Source organism: Gavia stellata, chromosome 1 (assembly GCF_030936135.1).
Source record: "Gavia stellata isolate bGavSte3 chromosome 1, bGavSte3.hap2, whole genome shotgun sequence".
Taxonomy (NCBI): Eukaryota; Metazoa; Chordata; class Aves; order Gaviiformes; family Gaviidae; genus Gavia; species Gavia stellata.
Genome location: NC_082594.1, coordinates 18545152 through 18557389, shown reverse-complemented (window position 1 = coordinate 18557389; position 12238 = coordinate 18545152). Strand labels below are relative to the sequence as shown.

The 12238-nt window shown below is 39.1% G+C and overlaps 1 protein-coding gene across 1 annotated transcript in view; it reads right to left on the bottom strand.

The window, feature by feature from the left end:
* Positions 1-12238, bottom strand: part of DDX10 (DEAD-box helicase 10) — a 201208-nt gene that overhangs the window by 114115 nt on the left and 74855 nt on the right. The gene's annotated exons all lie outside the window — the stretch shown is intronic.

The window sequence follows — 12238 nt, the reverse complement described above, 5'->3', positions numbered from 1 at the left end:
ACTCTCCTTCACACAACACAGAATCAAATGACAAAATATTGAGACCCTAAAATATTGAGACTAAAACACAAAAATTAAGTTATTTAGGTTTAAAAACAAAGCCTGCACAGGAAGAGGTAGATATAAATTAAATCTAGAAAAACCCCAAAATTAAGCTGTAAACCAGAAAACATTTTTCATCATTAGAGAAGTAAAAGTACAGCTTCCCAAACAATAATTCAGGCAAGAAACCTAAGCCTGTCCTAACATAGAACTTGGAGAAGAAAAAAAGAAAAAAAAAGAAGAAAAAAAAAAAAAGAGATGATGGTGCTTCTATATGCAACTGTAGGAACCTGAATCCTGGAACCTGAATCCTGAAACCCAGAAGTCCATTCCAAGACTTTGTGTTCCTAAAAAAAATTTTCCAAGATGATAAAACTCCTTTAGATTTCAACAGTTGATAAAGAAAATGCTGCAAATCCACGAACTTCATCCAAATACAAGTAACAAGTTAAAAGAAAAATTGAGACAAAGGAGAAAATTTTGAAGGACTGTATAGTGACGAATATCCTGGTGGCATACAAGTTTTAGTGTGACCTTGCAGAGTAGAAATAATAGTTACATTCAGGAAGAGATAAGGATACGAAGACTTGACAAACCCAATATTGTTTCAACATAGATCTGATACTAGAATCTTCTTGCCTTCTAGCTGTAGTCTAGAAATATACTTTTTTGTACAGTAAATGTCATCTGTAGAACTACTAAATTCAAACTATGCTATTTTATTAACTGCATCAGATAGCTAATAATATTTTAAATTTTGTGTCTGTGTCCAGAACCAGAGATTTAATTTCTCCCTTCCCTCCAGTGACATACCTATACTTCAAGAAGGAATACAGAAGTGATATCATCTGCCTTATCTTCCCTGTTAAAGCTGTGACAGATTTTAGTGTTAGAGAAAACCTTAATACTGCAGTTGCCGTGCAGTCTGGAGGCACTGGCTGCAGAAACTTTCCCTGGTTTGTCCCTATCACTAGCACTGACAAACAGTCCTGAGTAAAAAGCCAAACACTTGACCCAGCTTGATAGCTTTACTTGATCCCAGAAAACCCTGAAGTAAAATACCGAAAAACAACTGCTTAGCTCCCAGAATCCCATTACTGGCCAACCTTGCAGACAATCCCCATTTGGCTGATACCACCAGGCAGTGTCAGCTCCACACTTGGAAAGCCACACACGCATCTGGAGAAGTAGCAACATTTCATATTGGTATGGAGGCTTAAATTCCATGAAATACACTGGTGCAGATTATTCAAGGTTGACTGTACATTGTAAGCCCCACTTTTGGATGCACTGACTGGGGCTGGACATGCTGTGAAATCATTTTTCTCTCATGATCCCAGTCTTTCCTTTCAAGAGCTTACATTTTTTATGTCCCCAGTGGAAGCACAGAATTTCAACTGAATGTCTAATAGGAGCTTTGGGTATTCAAATTTTACATTTGAAGCCTTCATAAGCAAATTAGAGCAAACAATTATAAATCCTTGTCTCCTTTAAATTAGAAGTCACATTACAGCAACATCTCAATATCAAAAATGAGAACTACATTATGAACTGCATAAACATGCAGTGAAAAAACACCGACCTTGTAAGAGAGAACAACATGTTTAGAAGTCACTATGACCCACCGTTTGAAGTAATCTCACAAGGCAAGGACTCATGAGAGTAGTAAGTCATGAAAAGGTCCCCCAAAGCCTGTCCAAGCACAGTGCACTCCTCCATTTGCAGGGAGAGGAAGACAACCTGGTCCTGGGGCATGTAGTTACAACACTGAGCTGAGGAGGATAACAGTCACAGTTGGTTTCAGTGCAAGAAAAACATTACCAAGTATATGCTGTTCATCACTAATACTGGGACATCTCTCCATCCCGAATGCCCTCCCTAATCACTACCAGGACTATATTGGATCAGAGGAAACAGACTATAACAACTATTGACATACCAACTGTTCACCAGAAGTACATGCATGCACATTTGTGGTACACATATACACAAATTCATCTCATTTATACTCTGCTAAGAATGAAAGTAAATTGCTATGGTAGATCACAGGCATTTTGTGCTGAATAAGCACCAGTGATAATCAATACGTAGAGAAGATTGTTAGTCAACAAAAAAATATGTACTAAAAAAGGCATAATTTAAACTAAGCTACAAAATATACCATCAGCATTACAGGGTGTGTCTCCAGTGATGTTTCAGTTTGCATGAAAGGATGCTTTTGAAATTATTCCCCCGATTATTCCTACCCACCATGTTTTGGTGGGCACACTAGGGCAGTCTCAGAGCACATGAAATGGGTTGCTTTTGGATGAAACAAGACTTACAGATGCAGCCCAGGACTGCACCTTACACGCTCTGACTGCTTACGGGCAGTCGGTCTGCAGGGATAGACTAGATCAACTCCAAAGTAAAACCTTACGTGTGTAGTGCAGACATGGGGCTTGCTCTGCAGAGTCACTCTTACTGCAGTACGCTACTTGCCTCTGCAGCCACAGACTCAGATAATTCTGTACTTCCACTCTCTCAAGAAGAACAAACAGAAACCAACAGATTTCACAGATTCTAAGTGTCTTGCCCGTTCATACATCCCTACTTCTCCCCTCACAGTGCCACTTGGTATACAGTCTTTTATAGAACACGGCCTTCCTACGTGCTGTCACATATGGGAGAAAGTGTTAACATACTGATCAATATTTTGGTGGAAACAATCATTTAAGGACTAGAGACCACTGACAGCATCATACAGTATTTGCTAGCTAAATTCATGTGCACACCAAAAAAAAAGCCTCGCAACCTGCTGACAAAGATTCTTCTTCCAGCTGCAATATTAGTACCCATGAAACTAATCCATAATCACTTGGCTCATCACAAAATTTACCCTACGTACAAGAATTAGGCCTGCTGAACTCCCTAATAGTGGACACTAAATAAAATAGGATCAGAGGATTTTGGAGAAACAAAGGCAATGCACTAGAGATGGAATTTATTCATACATGAATGAGACCCATCTGTGTTACTGGGGTGCCTTGCCAGAAAGGTTGATGATACATCTAGAATTAAATAAAAAATGTTAGGACATGCCCTTATTAGATCTCAATTAAGCTGGTTCCTGACATAGTAGATAATTCCCAAGGAAAAAAAGCACTCCCAGAACAGGTAAAGAACGAGCATGAATGCTCCAAAATGTTCTAGGGATTGGATACTTAAAGGTGTCACTTTTCCTAATGCAAAGAGAAAAGAGCATTTCACATTGTTAAAACTGGTGGGTTTTCTATGGGCACAGTGTGCCTTTGTTAGACTCCTACTCTTCCAGTTATATTTTGTCTATATAAAATACATCATATATTCAATAAGAAAAAATAATTCAAATTAAATATTTTAAAGCTTGATCTGATTTACACATGAGCACCCTGTAATGGGGAACAGCCAGGTAAGTACTGGCCTCTAGAATCTACTTGTACAATCAATGACTCACTATTCTATACGCTAAACATACTTCTGTTAAAGTTTATAAAATGCACGACAGAACTTTATAACCTTGCAGAGATTGAAAGATGTGTCCTTATCAGTGAAAATGCTTGGCACTATTTAAAACAGCAGGCACTAGTTCAGACCTCTCAGCAGACTTCTTTCCCCGTGAACAAGTCCAACAACATATGCAAGAACTGCTGCTTCTCGCACAAGGGACACGCAAGAGGCCAGAGCACTTGGTGAGGGCTGAGCTGGCTTCCCATCAGCTCCCACAGAGCTGTGGGGTCACACCACACTCTCGCTCTCCCCCGTTCCCCACCATCCCAAGGGACTTGGCTTGCACATGGTGACGGAGTGACCTACAAAGCGCGCAGTGCACCCCTGCAGAAGGCATGCAAACTTCAGCTGCAGGGAAATATGAAGTGGAAATCGGCCAGGTAAGTCTCATTCCAGGTGCGAGACATGGGCAACTTTGACACTTCAATACTGAAGCCAATGTTCACTCCTCTTTTTAAGCTGAGAGCACGATCACTGAATGATCGGTGTAAGGATTCAGAATAAGAATGGCAGGTTTTCTGCTGTTGTTTCTAAGAAAGCAAAACACAAAGTATGTAGCCAATCCGCAAACTGACTAAAACACTTGAGCTCCTGACCAACAGAAAGGTCCCTTACCTTTTATAATATATATGTCTGTATCAGTACAAATAATTTCCTCTTGACAAAAAAAAACAGCAAGAAAAAGATAAAGAACCTATTTCTCTTTTAAACACATTAGAAGCTCCAGGCTGAAGATGGAGAACTAAGAACATATACCAGAAGGTCCACAGTTTTTCTTTCAGTTTAAAATCTTCTTAAATATCAGTAACTCCTATTCAAAACAAATTTCATTAAGTCATCACATTTTCATTGAATTAAGAAAGCATCATGACTAGGTTTCGGTTAGTTTTGTATAGTTCAACTTCCAACCATTTCATTTAGTATCAGCTAAACGATCAATATTTTTGACTGGAAAAGGCCCCAAATTAAATATGTATTATACTACTCAGGCAGCAACTTGCTTACAATGACACTGGCACAGGGGATGCAAACTAGTATTTGCTTTCATTTACACAAACGGTCATTCTGCTACTTCTTAAATATATACAGCTAAAGGCAATTGAAATAAACTGTCTCATCCGTATCTCAAGGTTCATTACCAGGGAGAGGAGAAGGTTTAAAAACCAGAATAGCATTTTAACATGGCAGTTCTTGGTCTGCAATGAACTTGCGGGTCGGGGGATTTCAGTAAGGACCCACTCTGGCTCTATCATTTAAATTCTATGAAATAAGGTCATCATTGAAAGGAATACAGATTGCAGTGGGTGCTCTGAAAAGATGATCAAACCCATGTATATTACCTATGTAGTAGTAGCTCCAAGTATCCCTCTAAAACACTGAAGTACCACTTGAAAAAACCCTCAGAACAAGCAAAATTTGCCTTCAAAGTTAAGCACAGTATCAGGCTCTTGACCTGGTTCTTAGTTTGCTGACTCAACGTGGGGACAGGTAAGTCAATGGCAAGTTGAAGTCTGAGTATTCTGCTGAATCAGCACACCACTGACCTGGAATTCAACACTGATCTAGAAAAACATTTTGTTCTAATTTTTATATGGAATACAGCAAAGTGAGGCAGAGTAAGTTATGCTGTTTAAGACCAACAAAGGGAAGATTCAGCGTGGGTAGAATGAAAAATGTCTTCAGTCCCATATTTTAATGATAAGATATTCCTTCATGTAAATGAGTCAGCAAAATTAACTTCACAGGTTTGATCATCAGTACTTCAGGTTTTCCCAACCACCCTTCTACAGAGCCATGGGTGACCCTAGGAAGTGTATGTGCTGTACAGAACAAGCAAATCATTCCGGCTTGGTGCTGAAATACAAAGAAAAGCCCTTTTAAAAAAAACCAAACTCACTTGCACCCATATAATTTAAAGCAATATAGTCAAGAAGAATGAAGTATGTACAGGGATGAAGACTCTCTTTTTAGAAGTGGTAACAGTTACCTTAAAAATCCTTTTACCTAACCAGCTTCAAAACAATTTTGAAACTTAACTATTCCTATCATTCCTTAACACCTTTGAAAGATCAGAAATAAGTTCTGTTGGTGTTTTCATAACGAAAAGCACTAAAAGAATACAACATTTTCAACCCTTCTTTAGGGGCAGTCCAGTAATTCTGAAGTTTTCTGTAAGAATTTTTTCTTTTTTAAATAAACTTTTTCCCCAAAAATCTCCTGAAGGCTCCAGCATTTGCACCTGCAGCTAAACCAGTATGCACAGTTGTCTGCACCAGTTTCAGTCTCCACTTGAAACTGGACACTAAGTCAAGAAAAAAGAGCAACACAGTAATCCTAGAACCCATCCCAGAACTCTTCTGAAATCAGCAGTAATATTTGCTTTTTGCCTGCCCCACTGCAACAGAGAAAATGAAGGATTAAGCAACTCTAGAGCAAGCCTGGGTGTCGTCGGGCTTGCTCATGTCATCTTATCAGACCCCTAATGATCGGGGACAGTGGTGGCTCAGCTCAGGACAATTTGAGGTTGACTGTGCTGCCTGCCATGTTCATGCCACATAAACGTATAAAGCTGTTCAACCATCAGCTCTGGAATTTTTGCAGAGTATAACCATAAGGTTTTGGCTTATCGAAGTGTGTTACTTCGCCCCGAAGTGCCATACCAGAATAGGCATTTTCAGGGGCAGATTGCTGAGTGTGTCAGGCATCCAGCAGTGCTGGCTGTGCTGCTAATTAAGGTCACTTCACCGAAGAACTGATGCTTGGGAGCCCTGACTATACTTTGGGAAGCTCCTGATACTCCTCAGTTTACATACCTGGTGAACAGGTGTATTACCAATCTGTCACATAACCACACTAAAATAAAACCACAGAAAGACCTTGAAAGATCATCTGGTCCAACCTTTCACGGGAAAGGGAGCTTTGATGAGATTATCTAGCACTCTGTCCAGCCACGTCTTGAAAACTTCCAGCAGTGGGGACTCCACCACATCCCTGGGGAGGTTGTTCCAGTGACTGATTGTTCTCCAAATTGATTGTTCTCAAAATAAGTATTTAAAAAAATATTTTATCTTCATACTGTTCAGCTCTGAGAATTCCAGTAGAGATCAAACAAGTGCTTAAAAGAATGACAGCCTTTATCCTAAAGATCCTGCCATTTAAGACACAGAATAGCAGGCAAACCTTAGCTATGCAGGCAAACCAGCAGAGTCTGAAGTTCCTCCTGCTGCAAGCGTTTCCACGCTGAAACCAAGGCAGTCTCGCTCGACAAACTACAATTCTGTTGACTGCATTGCAACAGTTAATCAAAGCTGCCTATTTTACTGGCACAGAACCGAAAACTGCTGCAACAATAATCTGACATGTTAATTCTGGGCATAAAGGCACCACACATTTTTACATCAGAAAGCATTCAACAAATATAAGTTATATTTGTTAAAACATTTCTGCGACACCTACACGAATATTTCACAATGTGTGAAGAGACCAGAGATAATTGTAGTTTGAATCATTATCACAAAATCAGTATTTCCTAACAACTATTCTGTAGTATCTTTTGAAAAGGCTTTCATTAATTTAAGTTTCAACAAATGGTCAGAAGTCTAACAAGTTATGCACACTTGCAGGCTCAATAAGCACGCAAAATACATCATGGAATGTATCAATAAAACTATTCCCAAATGCCAAGTCCTAATTTTCCACTTGTCATTTTAATTACACAGTATTAATAAAATCATAATTTCAAACCCTACGAACACAATCTAATGTTGACTTTGAATAACATTTTAGCTATTCTGCAAATTAAAATCTGCTTTTTAAGCTATGACAAATATTTTTTTAGAATAATGAAGGGTTTTAAAACAGTCCAAATCTTTCTTCTGTCTCTAGAGCTCATTTTTCTACAACAGTCAACATCTTTAAAAACCGCTTGTACTGAAAACCCTTTTACATACTTGTGTTAAAAGACAAAAAAATCCAAACGTTTGCTTCTGAGACATCCTAGACAAACATTAAAGCTCTATTTTGAGTGCATATTGGCATCCCAACAATGCAGGGTAGACTAATTTTCCACCTCTGAACAAAGAGGAAGGTTTTTTCTATACTTATTTCGTAACCATGCTTATCAACAAATCATTTTTATTTTGGGGAGACACAGTCACACACAAACTTTGGCCAGCCTTAGCATTGTGTCACCCTCTCGAATGGTAAGGTAACACAATGGGACACCACCTATAGGGGACACCTAAATGAGAAACTGGAAATAACGATATAAAAACTTAAAGGGAAGTTTAACTTTTGCCTTTTCACAGACTTTTACTAAGTGAAGTAACTCTACGAGTCCCATTTTGAAGAGACAACATACAGAAGCTTTCTCTTTAACAAGGTTGATGTATTGAACTTCTTCAATCTGCCGCACCATAAAGCACAAAAGCTTTTTTCCCCATACAAATTTGAGTGGTTCAAATGTATGTTTGTTGTGAAACAGATTTAAACAAGCCAGTGCACATAATACATGTCCAATTTCACTGTGATTCATTTTGGCTTATTTTAGGCAGAAAAACAAACATCTGTATACTCTCAGGTTAAAATAGATATCCACAGGTAATTTATATTGCACTCAATGATCGCTTTACACCTGCATTTCAATCTTTGAAATCACCTTACTTTTCAAACAACAGTACCAATATAACTTGTTTTTCCATTCACTCCAGAAAATTTATGAGACCGGGCACTCACTGCTCGCAGGAGGACTTTCTGAATTTTCCCGACGCTGCTGTGTAACAGCCACAAAGCCAATCCACCTTGTCCTTTCACTGGAACCCTTTTCAATGTCTAATTTGTAAATGGATCCGCTGTCAGCACTGAAAACAGCATTGGAAATTATTGCTATTCCCCTTGACAATACCACTTAATACGCTTATGCAAATTATGTACCTTTTATTTACTGCCCTAACCAAATCTAAAGGGAGCATGTTGTCAGTAACAGCTCCTTTCCCCAATCGCATGCTCAGCCCACTCATTAGGGTTGTTGAGCACAGCACTTAGATTGTCATTCAAGAAATAATAAAAGCATCTCTTGGGACGTATCGCCAAGACGAGTATGCTCATGGAGCTTTAGTAAACCACAAAATTACAAATTCAATTATTTGATAACAACCCGCCCAAGCAAAGTGCTTTTAAACTTTTGGGTTATTTGAAGTGCATCTTCACGCTCAAGGGAATGCAAGGAAATGCACCAACAGCGACTGCAAGCTGGCTGCTGCCACAGCCATTGAGAAGCATTTCTGAGATGAGAATCAGCACACATTTGGTTACACAAACATATTTTATATGTTACTTTACTTTTCAAACTTTCCTGTTTCAGATATAAGTACCAACTCTATTTTAAAAGCACGGGGCACAGGCCAGATGAGCTGAACAACGTTGAGTCAAGTTCATGAAACAAGAATAAACACTTTCTAAGAAAGTCTAAAGACCCAAGCTGTGCTTTTGCGGGTTTTGGCACTGCTTAGAGAGAGGAGCTTTCAAATTTCAAACTACCTACATATGAACATACCTTGCTCGATTGCTGGAAACACTAGCAAAAGTGAATGCACGTGCAGAGGTCTGTCAGCCTCAGCGTTTAAGTGTGTGTGTATATATATATATATATGATCAGATTCATTTCCTGATTTATGAATATTCCAGTTGCCAAGGTCAAGGTATTATTTTCATTTGCCAAATAAGTTGCAGTACTGCAGCCTGTGTCACAGAGTTGATTTATGCTTAACGACGGAATGCAACATTTTCATAAAACTTCCCATAAAAATGCTATTCCTATGAAGTTAGGAAAAAACAGTGAAGTTTTTCTTTTATGTAGAGAAGGGAAGGATTCCAAAGATTTGCATACATATAGCTACTGTCAATGTAAATCATCTGTTTATATTTTAAACTCTAGCTCCTCACTCCGTGCGTATCAGGTAACTTTTCTCACAGCTGTGAAGTTAGTCAGGGTTTTGTGTCAAAGATTACGTTCAGTAAGGACTTTGCCAGGCAAAGTTACAAGCAGTAGTGTACCGTGTTATCTTTACCATGCACTACAACTCTTAAGGACAGGTCTGAGTCTGCATCCATTAACTACTGAATTACACAGGCTTTTTGGCACTAAACCTGTTTGCTTTCAGAAGGGGTTAGAGGAACACAAAATGTCTGTTTTAAACCAGCATTTCAAGAGGATATATTATTAACTGTCTTCAGCAGAATGGCCCAGAGCAAGACTGAATTCTAGTAACTCCAATTTCCAGTTCCCTGCTTGCCCTCTCAATGCAAAGACACCGAAGCTCCAGCTGTGACTCCATTCTTTATCGATAATTTTAATCTACAGCTGTGAAATGAGACATTTCTGTGAATGAAGTGAAGGAGGAGAACAGCCCCTTCCACACTCCTGGTATCCCGAGGAGGCAGATGCCTAAGAGACATATGAACATCCTGTGTGTGACCTTAGCTTGGTTGCATGACTGCAGTTATTACAGCCTGCCTGTATCACTTGATTTTTGTACTGTTTTCTCATTTAAAAAAAAATACTGCATCCACTCAGACAGCACGAGAAGAACGTTTTTGTTGAGTGTTGTACCTCCTCTATCTTGTCTGCCAAGTAACTACTAAAAATTAACATCCCACAAGAATACAGATGACGCGTAAGCAGGTACCACATAAAAATACAAAAAAATCTCCAGCTAACAAAAGGATGCTGATTCCAAATTCAAACGTTCGCCAGAAAAAAAAAAAATCCCTCCTTTTAAAAGGGAGAAAGCTGCTCAAAATGAAATAGGGAATAAATGCTGAACATTCAGGGTTGGAGGAAAGATACAGCAGTAGCTAGCAGGTAACTATGGAGCTAAATAGGAAAGATGCTTGTTCTCCCTCAAAAAGAAAAACAACAAAAACAACTTCTTTGTTCTCCCTTGCTTGTGGCTGACTAGTATAAAAAAAATTTCACAATTATTTCTAGGGCATTTACTGCAAATAAATTTTGTCATGTGAGCAGCCACTGATGCAATGGAACTTTAATATTTGTACCTTTGCTCTAATAAAAACCCTGGTCTTGCTTCATGGCTTTTTGATTCAAATAAATCACTTTCAAATTCTACTACTTATTCCCCTAAATTAAGAAGCAAAGCTGAAAATTGTATCTTAAGGTTGTTTTAGGAAAGCTAAACAAGCAGTTAAGAATGAGTTGTTAACTAAAATAAACTTAGAGCAGTTTCTTAAAATAAAGGCTCATGCATGCCTTTTTTTCCAAGGGCAAATTCAGACAGTAGTCTTTCCAGTATCAGACTGAAATATGTATAGGTTTCTTCACTAGAACAGCCCAGATTTTAAGCCTTTTCTCCTGGGAAATTCTGTGGATAGGAAATGAATTGGCACATGTTATCTCCAACTGCTGGGAAAAGTTTGTTTAGGGTTCTAGTAGATGTCTCTAACACATTTTATTCTAGGCTTCGATTTACTAAAAGGTACAATATTACCTTTTGTGTTCTGAATACATATGAATATATGCAGAACTATAAACTGAAGGCGGTCCAGAATATTTTAATGGAAACTCAGTAGAATATATCTTGTAAGAATATCCACTGATTTGTGATGCTGGAGAGCATTCTTCTTGAACAGAAGAAGTAGTATAACTCAAGACTTCAAGGTGTAGAATCCTAGAATCGTTTAGGTTGGAAAAGACCTTTAAGATCATCAAGTCCAACCATTAACCTAACACTGCCAAGTCCACCACTAAACCATGTCCCTAAGCACATCATCCACACATCTTTTAAATACCTCCAGGGATGGTGACTCAACAACTTCCCTGGTCAGTTTATTCCAATGCCTGACAACCCTTTCAGTGAAGAAATTTTTCCTAATATCCAATCTAAACCTCCCCTGGCGCAACTTGAGGCCATTTCCTCTTGTCCTGTCTCTAGTCACTCGGGAGAAGAGACCAACACCCACCTCTCTGCAACCCCCTTTCAGGTAATTGTAGAGACCGATGAGGTCTCCCCTCAGCCTCCTCTTCTCCAGACTGAACAACCCCAGTTCCCTCAGCTACTCCTCATAGAACTTGTTCTCTAGACCCCTCACCAGCTTTGTCGCCCTTCTCTGGACACGCTCCAGCACCTCAATGTCCTTCTTGTAGGGAGGGGCCCAAAACTGAACACAATTTTTGAGGTGCGGCCTCACCAGTGCTGAGTACAGGGGCACGATCACCTCCCTGCTCCTGCTGGCCACACTGTGTTTGATACAGGCCAGGATGCCATTGGCCTTCTGTACTACTATCCATTTTATGCATTTCCTTCCAGACTTCCAGTACTTCATTTCTGACCATAATCCTATTCGGCAAGTCAAGCATGAGGGTTTTTCCCTTCTTGTTTGTTTGCTTGGATGCCTCTGACCATACAGTTTCAGTACCAGAACACTGCTAAGGCCAACAGCTTTACGGTTTATGCAGTACAACCTTCAATGACTTCTTTATCAAAATGAAAGGAGCATAAATACTACCAGAACAAAAGATTACACTGTTGAAAGAAGTTATATAATACTCTCACCGAGCTACAAACTTCCCAGAAATTCATGCTTTAAAGCTACTACTTTGTAACAACTTCATTTGGATTTCTTGATGAGTTTGTTTTGTCTCCATTGAGAA